General features: G+C 54.2%; 1 long non-coding RNA gene across 1 annotated transcript; it reads right to left on the bottom strand.

Moving 5' to 3' along the window:
• Window positions 1–6,240: 6,240 nt before the first annotated feature.
• Window positions 6,241–8,852, bottom strand: LOC135326548 (uncharacterized). Its single transcript, XR_010386900.1, has 4 exons — window positions 8,780–8,852; window positions 7,808–7,915; window positions 7,157–7,228; window positions 6,241–6,296 (listed from the first exon to the last, which is right to left on the bottom strand). It is a non-coding gene; the product is annotated as an uncharacterized LOC135326548 (long non-coding RNA).
• Window positions 8,853–14,603: the final 5,751 nt, after the last annotated feature.

The raw sequence follows: 14,603 nt of genomic DNA, 5'->3' as shown, positions 1-14,603 counted from the left end.
TACAGAAAGTCTGGGCCAGTGCAGGAATATACGTGGCTGCAAAAAGAAGAACAGGACATTAGACGAAAGAAGCGCAAAGGCATGCACACACAGTGGCCTAAAATGGCCAGAAGCCCTAAACTTTGCTCTGTGGGACGTATGAAATGCTCCACAACAACCCGCAGGACTACCACCAGCTGAAATCCTCTGTGGGAGACCTTTAGCTATACGAGGGACTTCTATTCCAGCTAAGAGCAGCCTGTTAGACGGAAATGAACGACTAAGTCAGTGTGATCTAAGTATGCAAAAAAGGTTTGAAAATCTTAAAAAATATGCTCAGTGGTATCAATCCCCACCACCTGAAATACAAGTGCCTGTTACACAGCCTGGGGATGAAGTTTTAGTTAAAGTATTTTTATGAAAATCCAAGTTAAAACCCAAATGGGACAGGCCATATACTGTCATACTATGTTCCAAGTTTGCTGTTAAAGTTAGACTGTACTTGTATATATTGGGAAAGGCTGTGTATGCATGAGAACCCTTTGTAGTCTTATATTCGTAGAGAACATTGCTGTAAAGACAAGTAATCACTCAAATAGTTGTGTTGGTAACTTAGTTCTTCAGCTCCTGGTACGTCTTATCCATTGTTACAATCTAATTACACACTGAGTCAAGCGTGACTGCTTACCCCCATCGGAATGGATCTTACATTGGTGGAGAAACTACTGCAACGTGATGAGCTGCGTCAGCTGCTAGAGCGCATCCAAAACAATGGACAAAAAGCTCTAATCGCCACTCATCATGATACAGAGGAGATACAGGATGTCTTGGAAAGGGTGAAGCAGGACAGAGCACATCATGGTGGGGAAACTCCTCTGGGATGATCACCAACTGCAACAGGGATTCATACTCACGTGTTGTACCCAGGAGTAGTTGTGTTAAGTTTAACCATGTTATGCCTATTACTTACGATCCTATTGTACATTAGATTATGGAAAGTGATAGCATGCCTTGACAGCCTTTGAGAACTCTTTTTTAAGGTATTAGCAGGGATACTTACCAGAAACAAAGGGAGGACTGTTAAAGAATATTGAGCTGGAACTGTCTAGAGGTAACAGCTTAGCACAACTTATATAAACCTTGCTTAGCATGAGTAGCTAAACGTGCTGAAGCCTTAGGCTGCACTCAGATAACGTGAGGAACTGTCAGCTAGTCCAGTAAGGAAGGGCCCCAGGGCCAGTGCAAGGTGGAAAGATAAGGAAGCTTATGAGGAAGCTAAGTCCATCAGCAGAAGCCACCACAGTAAAGATAAGGCAAACCAGGCTGCCTAGAGACAGCAGTGGGAGCCACTGAAGAACACGAAGCCCCCAGAGCCAGATATGGTGATTGGTCTGAAGCTTTGCATGGGGTGTGGGGAGATTAGTTTGTAGGGGTATAATTGCCCAGGGATTTCTTTGTTTGGGGTGCCTCTTGGGAGGCAGCCAGCTCGAGCTGTAATTCCTGCAGGTGCATCATTAAATTGTATTAAGTATGCTTTGATTTGGCTCCGAACTTCTCAGTGGGAACCTAGGGTCGGACCCTGTTATGGTGGCTGGCAAGCGTAATTTTCCATAGCACTGTGTCCTTTGAAGAGCTGGGACACTTGTGGTTTAGTCAAGTGATGGCTTGTAGTCTTGCCAAGAAGGTATTGGCCTGGACGTGTCTCTCCGAGAGAGGGGTGAGTGTTGGTGGCCCTGGTGATGAGGGCAACATCACCTTTGGGAAGGGCAGGAAAGAGAAAGGAAGGGCAGGGAGCTTCCTCCATTTTTCCTGTCCTCTGGTAGGTTTGGGATTTGTGGGCTGTGGTGGAGTAGCAGAGCTGAGTCTGCCCAGCTGCCCCTCCGGGTTTTCTAGCAGAAGCACTGACCCTGTCAAGGTGATGTTGAGTGATTCCCGAGTCGCAAAAGCTTGGGTGCAGGGGAGGCAGGAAAGGTCTGCGAGGAAAGAGTCGGTGGCCCAGAAGAACGTGCACAGGCAGGGAGGCAGCTTTATGCAAATGGTATTTCTGTCTTTCCTCATGTTTTGGCTTGTGCGTCCCCCGACTTCTACAATGACGTCACGGGAGCGTGAAGGGCTCAGTTGTGCAAGCCTGGCCATAACTAGCACACAGGGGGGTTCTGTCGGTTCCCAGGCTCTGACGTGAATTGTCCTCCTGGAGATGAGTTTAATATGCCCGAGGTGCAAATACTTCTCTTCCTGCAGGACTGAAGCTTCCAATGGCAGGGAGGTGGCTTTGGAAGAAAGCGTGGACGTGCAGGCGCTGGCACAGTGTTTGTTTCTTCTCGGAGCTTGTTGCCTCCTTCTTTGCAGAGGCCAAGGCTGCTCTTCAGCTCTGAGATACTTTGCTGTGGGCTTTGTTAGACTTGAGGAGGCAAAGAACGCCTCTGCCTCTGGAGGTGGCTGGGAAAGAGGCTCCTGTGTAGTGGGCTGGTCTGTGGGACTTCGTGGCCTGACTCCGTTTCCTTCCTCTTCCTGGGAAATGCCATTTCCTTTCCTGTCATTTCCCTGTCCCCAGTGAGCGCTCCTCTGACTCCAAGCCAGTGTTCTTGGGTGTTCTCCCTTGCGGACTCCTTTGAGACGAGGGGGCAGGCGACCGGTTTAATTTTCCTCGTCCCAGAGTTTTCAAGCTGGAACCATCTCCCATTGTTAGGGACTTGTTTTTCCTCAGAAGGCAGTTTGGTCTGTGTTCCTATTTCCCCCTTGCCGGGAGGCATTTCTTCTGCTTTGCCGCGGAGCAGTTGTTTGCAGATAACAGCTGCGTTGCTCACCGCCTTCTGTTTTGGCTGCACGTTCAACAGCACGGGGGGTTAGGATGCTGGCCAGGCCCCTGTAGCTCTTGCTGGCCGAAGGAGGCCAGCGTGGGCTTCTCTGGGTGTGTGCCCCCGAGAAAGGGGAGTGTGTGGGCAAAGACATGTGCTGCCTTGCAGGAAAGCGCAGAATTGCTTCAGTAGCAGTCTCAGTGCTCGCCTAGAGTGGCACAGTCACCTTGGCAGCTGTCCAGAGAGAGGACTTCCTCTCCCCAGACATCTGCCTACTTCCAGAACGTTGACTATCTGCATACCAGAGAATTAGGCCGTTGATGGTTATCTTGACACTACCCTTCTGCAACAAAGACATCCCCTTCTGTAGGTGAGCAGAAGAGTCACGAATGCCCCAGTCCCGTCACACTTGCCCTCCAACTTGGCCTCTGGGCTTTCTCAGAACAGCCGCTCAAACTCCGCCTAAAACCATTTCAGTTCAACAGTCCTGTGTTATGTATCCCTACTGCTTGTCCGTGGGAAGTATGGTGCTGGAGGGAGGCTCACCTGCTGGGTTACCCGGAGATTTCCTTAACAGTTGCTGTCTTCCTAGGAAGAATGTGAGAACAGCTCCTGCAACTTGGCCTTTGAAAGGAGTCAGGTCATTAGCGCACCTTGAATACTCTCGTGCTGCACAGGAGCTGAGTGGACTGAGAGCTGCAATAGCAGAGGCTTTGTGTTGGGCTTGCTCTGGCGATGCTTGGCTTGTGTGAACATGGTGGTTTAGGCAGGGGCCTCCCTGGGCCCAGCGAGTCTCTTGCATCATGTGACGCTGCTGCTCTTCCTCCTTTGGTCTCTGTGTAGGGCCAAGGGGTGTAAGTGCATCCCAAGAGGAAGAGGCGAGCAGGAGGAGGAAAGCATGTCAAGAACCCATCCTCTGCATGTGCACAGAGCTGCCAAAACTTGCTCACTTGTGCCAGCTGCCCCTTAGAAATTATCACCGGGTTCGCAGCACCCACTGCCCCCCTCTGCTGTTCTGCGGTGCTAGTTGCTGCTGTAGGAGCGGCCCAGCGCAAACAGGTCCTTTGGAAGCAAGCAGTGGTTTCAGGCTGGTTTGGCCGGCCTTGTTCCTGCAGCCTGGGACCATGTTGAGGTGTCCTGCTTGCGTGGCTTGGGTCCTGAGCGGTCTCCAAAGTCTTACGGGGTGGCCTGGGAGGTTTGGGGCAGTGGCGCAGCGGCAGTTCCCCTGCAGTCCCATCCTGGGAGCCCTAGGACAGGCTGGGGAGTCCCAGCAGGGCAAGGGCACCGCTCTGCTTAAAAGGCTGAGCTGGGTGTGCTGGAGACGCTGCAGTGTGTGAGCGACTGGTTTCTGCAGCTGCCTTCTCTGCTGTGGAGCTCTTTGGCAAGGGGGTGAAAACAACGATTTAGTACTTCCTCTCCTCCTGCAGTCACTTCTCTCATGCTGCGTTTTCTCCCCCCAGCTTTTCTGTACTCATTCCCTGCCTTGCTGGTTCTCAAATCCCTGCCAGCTCCCCTTAGCCCTTGGGGGAGGGAAAGCCCTGCCTCTGGAAACCTCCCTGCTTCTTCAGAAGCTTGGGCAGTCTCATCATTCTTTAAACCCCAGCAGTGCACAGCTCTACTCCTTACAGCTTGGGGATGGAGGAAACAGAGGCTCAAAGCAAACAAAAGTAACACAGGTAGCAGTATTTGGGTTTGAATTTAACTTTGCCAAAAGAAGAAAAGAAAACTGGTGTCCCTTCTGCTGCAGCAGGGTAGTTTCTAAATATTTATTGTTATATAATCCTTGGCTGCCTCAGCAACTGGACCAAAGTCCCTACCGGGGTCTTGACCAGAGCCAGCTGCTTCCAGGGGGGCAGGAGGGAAATGCAGGCAGGGGGCTGGGGGGCCGGGGAGGCGGTTTGGGAGGGCGCCGGGCAGCACCAGGCACAGCGGGTGGCAGCGGCTGCATCTGGGCTGCAGCCACGGTCTGCTGGTGCCCAGGTGCTGGGGCAGTGCTGGGGGGCCGCGAGGGCCGTGGGGGGGGCGGGCGGGGCGGGCGGCTGCCCGCGCGTGAGGGCTCCGGTTCTCTGGGGCGCCAGGGTGGGCGGGCCGGTCTTCCAGGTGCGCGTGGCGGCCGCTGGTGTTGCGTCCGGCTCTCCGGAGCACCGGGGCGGGTGGGCCGGTTGTCCTGGCGCGAGAGGCGGCCGCCGGCATCTGGTCTGGATCTTTGGGCTGCGCGGAGGTTCCTGCGGGGAGAGGTGGCTGTTCAGGACAGGCGGGCTGTGGGTCCCAGGGCAGAGGAGAGCCTGGACCTGCCAGGGCTGCAGCAGCCCCGCGGCGTGGACGGGCTCCGAGGGCCGCAGCTCTGGGCCCCGTCGGCCGCCTGGCTGGGCCGGGCCGCAGCTGACGCGGGGGTGCCGGGGGAGCGGCGTGCAGCCCCCGTGGGGCCTGGCACCCTGCCTCTGAGTAGCAGCAGCGTGGTACTGAAAGCTACAAGTAGCAAACAGGGCACACTTGCACCCGCACAGCTTTGGTTTTGCTTCTCTGCACCAGCCACCCAAGCCCAGGGGCCTCTCAAGTCCTTCTTGGCCCATACCACATTGACCTGCCTTCTCTGCACATGCTGGGAAGGGGATCTACGTTTGAGAAACAGCAGACACTGAAGTACGTGCACAGTCTGCCAGAATCTAGGAGAGCTGCAGAGTCTCACTTCGCAGTGTGCCTGACAAAGACCAACACTCAACTTATAGTATTTGACTGACAGCGACTACTCAGGGGATCCTCGAGGAAACAAGATCACAACTTCTTCTGCCATGAATGCCCTTAACACGCTCTTCGCAATATGTATCCAAAGTACAAAATCACTGCCCGCACTGGAAACACACTCGTTGGGAGTGTCCAGGTTCAGATGTTACAGCGTCCTTTCCCAGAGCCATGCCTAGAGCTGGGAAGGAGTCATCACCATCACCTGAGTTGCTCCGACAGCTAGGCTGAGGAGCACATTTGGAATTAATGGCATTAGATAACAAGGTGATTTCTCTTCCCAAATTCCCTCAGAGTGGACTGTAGCTACTGCAGTTCTTACTTGCTATGGCAATCTCGCCCTTCTTTGTTTCTCTTCCTGACTTGGCTTTGCCTTCGTCTATGGCTGGGTCTTCTCTTTTAGCAACAGTGTCAGTATTAGGTAATACTGGCAACAGTAAGAATGGCTTTCAGAAAAGAATACTCATTGCTATGAACTAAGGGCTCAAATAGAAATTCTTACACCAGAAATCTCAGCAGAGTACTGTCAGCAGCTAACTTTGCCCTCCAGAAGACTACATCTGTAAACTCTTCCTTACTAATAGCAGCTGTCTAATACAGAATTTTGGGAAAAAAAACAGTGAACTCACCGTTTCCTCCTCCTCATCAGCCAAATAACTAGGCAACACAACGCTGCTCCAGCCAAGAGGATACCCAAGACCGTTGCAGTGCGTACCGTGCAATGCTTTTGTATGTCTTTTGGCTCTGCGGCAGCTGCACTTCTCCCACTAGCCAAACCTGGAGGAAATTACACAAGGCCATATGTTACTGTGTTCTGCACTGCTGATAATCTCACAGTCTGTTTGACATTCCCAGGAAATTTTCTTTTTCCCTTTCTTAGCATCTCTGAAGGAGGGAAATCTCGGGGACGGCAACACTTGCTTGGTTTCAGTAGCAGCAAAGTCCCCAGGTCATTGCAAATCAGCACGCTTTGGAGTCTCTCTTTAGCCTCTCAGCCTTGTTTACCTTCTGGGATGGCCATAATCCAGGTTTCCCAATTGGAGGGGTTTGCTCTCCCTTTCTGGCAATCCTTCACATCCCACAATCCCTTTGGTGCTCCCTCGCCCTTCTGAGGCTCAAAAGGGCTGTTTCACGGAGGCATCCTCTTGACACTTTGAGACAAGTCAGCCCACTGAACAAAACTCATCAGGCCAGAAGGAGAGCACACAGGGGTGCTCATCTGGTTTACCAGTAACTCCTCTGAGCGACATGGACAAAAGCCATCCCGGGTCCAGGGAGTGCCACCCTGACTCTTCCCTCCCAGGTCAGCACACTTGCCCCAAGGGAAAAGAGTCCGGCTCTCTTGGGCTCCTGCTTCCATAGCCAGTGACACTGCTATTCCGGGCTACACCACGTCCCAGCTCCAACCGAAATGGTGGGTGCTGGCTGCGCTGCTCAGCCCAGCAGCCAGGGTGGGCACCTCTGCGGCAGCCTGCGGCAAAGACGACACCTGAACCTGGCTCTCTCCCTTTGCCTTTTCTCCAGCACAGGCACCACCTCCCCTTCCTTCGCCCTCTGGTCTTCCAAACACCACTCGTATGCTCCCAGTCTTCAGGACTCCTCTCTCACTTAGGCATCCCTGCAAGACTGCTCAGTACCTCGGTGCTTTGGAAAAAAGGCGTATTTCCTGTCGTGCAGGGCTTCTCCGGGCTGTGACACACTTGGAAGCGCTGTCAAGAATCAGAGAGAGGTAAAGCCTCAGCACTGCTCAGGCACACAGCATGCAGAAGGAGGCATGAGGTTCCCTCCAAACCCCTGCCCGGCCTGTGAATCAGGGCATCATTTAGGACCTCCTTTCACAGCAGGGATCCCACTTGGTACTCCTTTTGTGCCTAGGGCCTCTGGGGACTCCCTGCAAGTTCTGAGATGCAGGTGGGGCAGGAGGTCTAGTCGATTAAGAGTCGTGTTTCCTAACTTGCGCTCAATGTGGTTAAAACTGCCTCCTTCCCCAAACGGCAAAGCTCCGAAATCCCGGGGAGCTGCATGGTGTGGGAAGTGAGGCTATCTCATAGGACCCACAAAGGTTTATATGCACATGTCTGGCACACTAATTGCAATCATCTCCACACACCAGAGGCAAAAAACATCTTCAGAAAGCCGCTCCTGGCTTGCTTTAGAACACTTCCAATGCCCTAAGACTTTAACATTTGGCCGCTGACATGCTGTGCAGTAGCAGGCCCCAAGGGAAGAGCCTGCAGACACACAGGGCTTTTGATTTCCTACAGCGGATGACAATGGACAGCAAGTACCTGGCATGCCTGTTGCTTGAGTTGCCTCTCTCTCTTCATCAGAGGCTGGCAGGCTGTGACTGCCTCCTGCCGGAAAGGTCTCCTTCTCCAGGCTCTCCTGATGATTCTCTTTGGAAAGAAAGCCAGACAGCTTGATCAGAAGGAACTGATCCTCATCACTTCCGCATGGTATCTTCAGGAGGCAATCCTTTTCAAAAGGCTTCAGTAAAAAGCTCAGAAACAAAACCTGGCATTTCGGGGTGGGCACCTGCTCACTAGCCCAATGTGTCCTTTGTAGAGAAAAATCAAAGCGCACAAAATCTTCCAGATAACCAATACAGGCAGCAACACCTGCTGTACGGGTGGGGAGACGAGACAATTGCATGGGATCCTCTCATTCTCATGCCACTTGGTGCCTTTTTGAGAATTGGCAAGATGACATTGAATCCTTTCCTTCAAAGAGGGCAGGAAAAACCTGTAGCCGGTTCAGCTGGGGAAAAAGGCCTCCTGAGGACCAAGGCTCATCATGCCAACTCCACCACACGGTACGCGTAACAGTCACATACGGTACACTGAGCCCCAAGCTCTTGCCACTGTATTCAGGGCGCATTCACAAACATGCTGCAGCCTCAGCATCTTTGTCACCAGCAAGGCCTGGACGAAAGGAGACAATCCCATACATCCCTGGCTTCTGCAGGACTGATAATCTCACTGCGTGTTTGGGACTCCCAGGCAATTTTACATGCCGTGGTGTTACTATGGCTGATTCTGGTCTCTTGGCACCGGCGGACAAGAAAGCTCACTGACACTTCTCAGGGGCAAGAGCCCACCGGCCAGTGAAAGCCTGAACCAGCGCTGCCCCTACCTGTGCCCCTGGGCTTCAGGGAGGGCATGTGTGCTGGGCACCTTGGATTCCCCAGGAGGGCAATAAAAGAGGAAAAAAGAGAAAATACTAATAGAAGAATCAAAAGGAAAGGAAGACAGACTACTTACCCCTGAGATCTCCCTGAGGCTCGAGCAGAGGCTCCAGCCCCTGAGAAGCTGCAGAAGCTTCAGTGACTTGAGGGACATCTGTAATTACACACGGAGGAGAAAAGGGTAGAATACCTGGGGCAATACACGTGTTTGTAAAGGAACTCCAGTGCACTGAAAGGGATGTTGCCATGCCCTGGGTAGGTCTAGATTCGCACAGCGGCCGAGGGGCCTGCCTGACCTTTGGCTAGGCACACGGCGCCTCTCACAGTAAACCAAGAGTCACGCCTCACCTCTGGGATTCCCCAGAGACTAATTGCAAGCATCTCCACACACCAGAGACAAAGGTCATCTTCAGAAAGCCGCTCCCGCCTTGCTTTAGGACACTTCCCACACTCTAGCACCTTAACGTTAACAAACGCGGTGAAGAACACGCTTGCAGAAGAGACCCTCAACAAGCTCTGCGGCTTGCCAATGCCTGCAAGGTGTGACGTGGTGCGTCACTGCGGCGAGGCTCTGATCCATCCCTTTCTCCTGCGTAAGCCACAGCTTATCCATAGCTGTTTCTAAAACCTCACGTTTACAATGATCTCCCTTAACACAGAGTGAAATCTACCCACCAGCTGCTCTCTCCAAGTCCTTCAAGATGTCCTGAAGGAGTTTAGAATATTTCTCAGACGACTTTCTGCTCTGGGCCTTGTACTTTCTGCGCTGAGGACCTAAACAAAGTATTAAGTTAAATTGCACATGAACAACATCCGCACAAGTAAATGCTGCTTCTTTCAAATAACCCAAAAGAGTAGGCAAAGAGTCACGACTCACCTGTACGACTCCCCACAGACTCTGCCTGGCCATCCAGACGAGAGGCTGCATAGCCATCTCCTGCGGCCACATCTGCAACCAAAGAGACGAGCAGAGCTCTCGTTACCTATTTCCATATGCTGCTTCAGATTTGAAAGGTAGCGAATGAGCATGGAATGTCTCATTACAGCAAGGCACTCGTCTTGCCCTTCCGCTCCTGAGTCTTTGGCAAACACTTATCGGGTGCCTGCACAGGCACCACGTGGCTACAAATCCAAGCATGCTGGGAAAGGATGCCCTGGAGTTCACCTGAGCTCTAAGCTCAACCCCAACAAGCCTGCTGGCTTTGCTGTAGGCACTGGAAAAGCACAAGGCTGGAGCAGCCAGGCAAAGCACCCACCGCAGATCTCTGAAGCCCTCCCAAAGCCCGCTCTGCTCTTTTGCAGGCATGAGCCTCGGCCAAGGACTGAAGCTACACGGCCCACGAACACAACTCTGAAACCACAGGCTCCTCCCAGGAAGGGAATACATCTCCACCACTTACTCCTGGCATGCTCCTGAGGCTCAGAAGTGGGATTCAGCTGAGAAGCTGGAAGGCCCCTGCCTGCAGGAAGGCCTGTAAGCAAACACAGACAAGACAAGTTTTCATTACGTGCTGCAACATACTTCCACAGAAGCGCTTGAACCACCTGCAGAGGAAGTAGGAAGTACAAGTTCACAGGAACAAAATAGTACATAGGAAGTTCTTATTCTTCCAGGGACATAAAAATTGATTACATACCCCTGGGAAGACCTGCAGGCTCAAGAACGGGATGCAGCTGAGAAACTGGAGAAACCTCAACTACAGCCACATCTGTAACCAAACACAGATGGGAGCAGTTCTCATCATGTATTTCCATAGACAACTTCGGATTTGAAGGGTGGTGAATGACGGGGAACATACAATTACACCATACTTCTGCTCATGTGCACCTTGCAAACGCTTAGCGGGTGTCTGCAGTGGCACCGTACGGCCATAAATCTAAGCAGGCACAGAGCTGCTGCGGGAAAGCACACCCCGGAGTTCACACAAGCTGTAAACTCAACCCCAGCAAGCCCGCTGGCTTTGCAGCAGGCTTTGGAAGCAGCACAAAGACTTTGCAAGGCAAAGCACCCCGGGACACATCTCTCAAGGCCTCCCGAGTCCCACTCTGCTCTTCTGTGCCTCTGAGCATCAGCCAACAACTTATTCAGTTACACTCACCACCAGGAAAAGCTGGAAACGTAAAAGCTTCTTCTACGAAGCAAATACATATTCAGTACTTACCCTGGGGATCGTCCTGAGGGTCAGGAAGAGGAAACAGCCAAAATGCTGGATCACCAAAGCCTACAGGCAGAGCAGAAACCCAACACAGAGGTGGCAAGTTTTCCTTAGAAGCTGCTACCAACTTCTTCACAAAGCAGTTGTAATGAATGGAAGGGGGGTCACGTCATCACATGGGACATATATGTAGGTCAATAGTCCCAAAGCTGTGGAGGGGCAGAGAGGACCTTTTGCCTGGCAGCTCTCAAAGGAAAGAAATGCTCACAACTTACCCCCGGGACTCCCCTGCGGCTGTAAAGCCCTTGGACCCCAGAGGAAGTATGAAGCACAATTTCACGGGAGCAAAATAGCACAAGGAAAGTTCTTGTTCTTTCAGGGAAGTAAAAACTGACTACGTACCCCTGGGAAGACCTGGAGGCTCGGCAACGGGATGCAGCTGAGAAGCTGGATAATCCTCAACTTCAGCCACATCTGTAAGCAACCACCGATGGGAGCAGTTCTCATCATGTATTGCCACAGACAGCCCCCAAGCACCCCCAAGACAAACAAACACGCGGCCCCTCGGCCCCTTCTTCCGCGGAGCTCTCTAACCTCCACCAAGGAAGCCAGCGCTCTGCAAAGGGGCAACCCTCAGCACCGGAGGACACGAAGCAGCATTCGCGCTGCGGGGGCACGAGAGCTCCCCGGCCAGCGCCAGGCCAAAGCGGCGCCAGGAAAGGCACGCTTCTGCTCTTGCCAGGGAAGCTCAGGTCCCCCGAGGACTCACCTCCAGCCTGTCCGCGAGGCTCGGCGCCGGCGTCCGGCCACGCAGCTGGATCGCCATCGCCGCCGGGCACCGCTGCAACCGCCCGCGGGGACAACAGCTCCCGTCAGCCAGCGCCAGGCGCCGCTCCAGGCACAGCTCTCGCCCCCGGCCCCCGCCGCCCCCCAGCGCACCCCCCTCCCCGCGGCCCCACGAGCCTCGCCCAGCCGCTCCCGGCCCCCGACGCCGCCTCCCGCCGCCCCGGCCGCTCGCCAGCCGGCCCCGCCGCCCCCAGCCTGCCGCGCCGCCTCCGCCTCCGCCTCCGGCGCCGCCCGCCCTACCTGGGCCCGGCGCTGCCCGCGGAGCAGCCCGGCTGTCCCGGGCACGCAGCGCCGCCAGGAGCCCGAGCAGCAGCAGCAGGCGCCGCCCGGCGCCGGACGCCCCCCGCGCTCGCACCATGCTGCCCGGCGCCAGCAGCCGCCCCCCGCCGGCGCCCTCGAGCAACGCGCGCGCGGAGCGGCGTCTGCGGGGCGCGGCGCGGCACAGCCCCGCGCAAAACCCCGCCCTGCAGCACCCCGCCCTGCACCGCCCCGCAGCACGACGCAGCGCAGAGCCCCGCACTGCACCGCAGCGCAGCGCAGCGCAGCGCAGCGCAACACCGCGCAGCACGACGCAGCGCAGCGCAGCGCGGGGCCCCTCTGTGAGCTCAGGGCGCGGCGCAGCGCGGGGCCCCTCTGTGAGCTCAGGGGCGCCCTCCGCGCGGGAGGCGCAGGGGGCCGCGCACCCCCGCCGCGGCCCGCGCTCCCTCCGCGCGCCGGCGCCGGCGCCGCCCTGTGCGGGCAGCCCGGGCATGCTGGCGGCCGGGGGTGCTGCTGCCGCCCTCGAGGAGCCCCTCGGGGGCAGCCCGGCTCTCTGCCCACACGCTCGCGCCCCTGCGCTCGCCTCGCTGCTCGGCAGCTCCGCGCCAGCGCCTGCTCCGGCCTCGCTCGCTGCTCTCCTTCGCGCCCCGCTGCCGCCGCTCTGCCCCAGCGCCGGCGCCAGCTCTGCGCTTCTGGAGCTGGCCCGGGGGCAGCTGCTGACAGGCGGGGGGGCTCCAGGGCCAAGCCTGTGCCCCAGCTCTCCTCCCCCGCCCCCCTGGGACTCTGCCTGCTAAAGCCCTAAAGAAACACTACATCAAAATGCTGTATTTCTCCGTACGTGTTGCCAGTTTGGCAAAAGAATTGGAGGTGCATCTATCCCTAACTGAACTGTCCTCCATAAAACACAAAAAATCACTCCCACAGGCCAAAAAGCCCCACGCCCGGGTGAAGACCCCTCCCCGAGCATGTGTAGTAGTAAATTGGTGTGTAAGCAGTAGTATAATTGTCTGTACATTACTCTCCAATCAGTGTAAAAGGGAAAGTTGCAAACCTTGCAATGTGTTTGTAAAAATGCTACTTGAAAAGGCCGGGGGTGGGGGTGGGGGTGTGCTTGATTTGTGGGAAACCACCGAGCACCCAGGCTTGCGCAGCTCTGAGCTAAATAAGCCAATGTCTCTGCTGAGTGTGTAATTATTGGCTTATTGCACACCGGGCAACGAATCCGCTTTTTGGACAACAGTTTTCTGGTGACCCAGATGGGACCCTCCCTGTAAAGCCTTGCCCAGATCATCTTGCCAGTTCCTGGCGGGGAGACGCTGCTCTTCGGACTCCAGCGCGCACCGACCATTTTGTTCGGGGACTCCACGCGCACCCTCCCCGGTCGGAGCGGGTAAGCGGCTCAAAGGTGCAATGCAGTAATCATTAAGAGACATTGCATCGAGGGTATGATATAGGGGCAATTGGTTGTGGTAACCCAGTGTAAGCTTTGTACACATTTGGACAGTGCCGACTGGAGTGTACGAAAGCATAATTGGTAAGAATGTTCTTTTAAGGGTAATAATATGGGAACAGGACAATCTGCAGGGGTATCCCCCTGTTCTCCTTTAGGATGCATCCTGAAACATTGGGATAAGTTTGGTGGGGATCCTTTAACAAGGAGAAAATGAAGGGAATACTGTACTCAGTGGTGGCCAATGTATAAAGTGGAGGATGAGGGGAAATGGCCAGAAATGGGAACACTAAACTAGAATACAATTTTGCCACTTCTGTTGTTTTGCAGAAGACAGAACAAATGGGATGAGGTCCCATAGGTGGATTTGTTTTTCTCTCTGAGAAATGATCATGAAAGAAGAAAAAAATGTAAGCTATTGGTCTCTGACTCCAATGTGTTAATGATGATGGAAGACAAAGAGAAAATGCCTCGGTGTTGCTCTGCTTGTAGCATTGGGAAAAGATGTTTAAACGTGGGTGATGAGGAAGAGGATGTACAATTATTGGTCTCTCCGGAAAGAGATCAAGATAGTGTCGATGGCAGAGGTAAGGGAAGTGAGGCATGTAGCCCAATTGCAGGCAGAACTCGGGCTACTCGGGCTCAACAAAATGCTGTGATTGAGGCCGCGCTGCGTCAAGCAGTGGGACCAGACGGACTGCCTGTAGATGCGAAGGTGCCTTTTTCAACTCCAGATTGAATGAATCAGAAGGAGTCTGCTGGGTCGTACCGAGAAAATCCAGAAAAGATGTATCAATCCTTTAAAATGATAATTGCGAATCATAACCCAGCCTGGCAGGATTTACAGGTGCTTTTAAATACTTTGCTTGCAGCTGAGGAGAAGAGACTGGTATTGGACACAGCTCGAGAGGAAAATGAAAGAGAAAGTGCTAGAGATGGAGCGAACCGTTTTCTGCCGGCCCAAGAAGCAGACTGGGATCAAAATACAGGGGCAGGCAGGTTAATGACTAAACAGTAGCAACAGTTAATATTATATGGGGTAAAGCATGGAGTACCTAGGCCCAAGAATATTGCAAAACTATATCAAGTCGCACAGGGTGAGAATGAGGATCCCTCTGCATTTTACGCGTGGTTATGTGAAACCGCCCGAAAATGGACAGACTTGGATCCCGAGGACGAAGCGAACAAGA

This window comes from Dromaius novaehollandiae, unplaced genomic scaffold (genome assembly GCF_036370855.1).
Source record: "Dromaius novaehollandiae isolate bDroNov1 unplaced genomic scaffold, bDroNov1.hap1 HAP1_SCAFFOLD_63, whole genome shotgun sequence".
Classification (NCBI taxonomy): domain Eukaryota; kingdom Metazoa; phylum Chordata; class Aves; order Casuariiformes; family Dromaiidae; genus Dromaius; species Dromaius novaehollandiae.
This window is presented reverse-complemented; position numbering and strand designations above follow the sequence as displayed.